The sequence below is a fragment of the Plecotus auritus genome (genome assembly GCF_963455305.1).
Source record: "Plecotus auritus genome assembly, chromosome: 1".
Lineage (NCBI taxonomy): Eukaryota > Metazoa > Chordata > Mammalia > Chiroptera > Vespertilionidae > Plecotus > Plecotus auritus.
In genome coordinates this window covers 39,235,620-39,236,614 of record NC_137770.1, presented here as the reverse complement: position 1 = coordinate 39,236,614, position 995 = coordinate 39,235,620, and positions in this window count along the sequence as shown.

Genomic DNA, 995 nt, shown 5'->3' with positions numbered 1-995 from the left:
TGGGAGGCTCCTTATAATACACTAGAGGCCCGGTGCACAAAATTTTTGCACTCAAGGGGGTCCCTCAGCCCAGCCTGCGCCCTCTCACAGTCCGGGAGCCCTCGGGGGATGTCCGACTGCCGGCTTAGGCCCTCTCCCCATCAGATATCCTTAGCACTGTCGCGGAGGCAGGAGAGGCTCCCGCCACCGCTGTTGTGCTCACCAGCCATCAGCCTGGCTTCTGGCTGAGTGGTGCTCCCCCTGTGACCACCAGGGGGCAGCTCCTGCATTGAGCGTCTTTCCCCTAGTGGTCAGTGCGTGTCATAGTGACTGGTCATTCCACCATTCAATTGATTTGCATATTAGCCTTTTATTATATAGGACTAGAGGCCCGGTGCACGAATTCATGCACGGGTGAGGTCCCTCGGGATAGCCTGCGGGGATCGAGCTGAAACCTGCAGCCCAACGCCACTTGCAGCTCCTACCTGCCGCTCCCACTTATCCTGACCCCACTGCACCTGCCGCGGGCTTGCACCCAATCGGTCCCGATCAGGAGAGGCTCATGCCACTGCAGCAGTGCTCACCATCTGGGAGCCCTGCGTCTGGTGCCCTCCCGAGGGGAATGACCTGCGGGATCAGGCCAAAACCGCTCTCCGACATCCCCTGAGGGGTCCTGGATTGTGAGAGGGTGCAGGCCAGTCCAAGGGACCCCATTGGTGCATGATCACGGCTGGGGAGGGACCGTGGGAGAGCTCCAGGGCATGTCCGGCCCTGTCTCGCCCAGCCCTGATTGGGGCCAATCGGGGCTGGCCAGCTGGAGAGGAACGTGGGAGATTGGCCATCTGGGGAGGGACTGCGGGAGGGCTCCAGGGCGTGTCTGGCCCATCTCGCTCAGTCCTGATCAGGCGGACCCCAGCGTCATCTGGGGTCGGAGCATCTGCCCCCTGGTAGTCAGTGACATCATAGCGAGCAGTTGAGCGGCCTTAGCATATCATTAGCATATTACGCTTTGATTG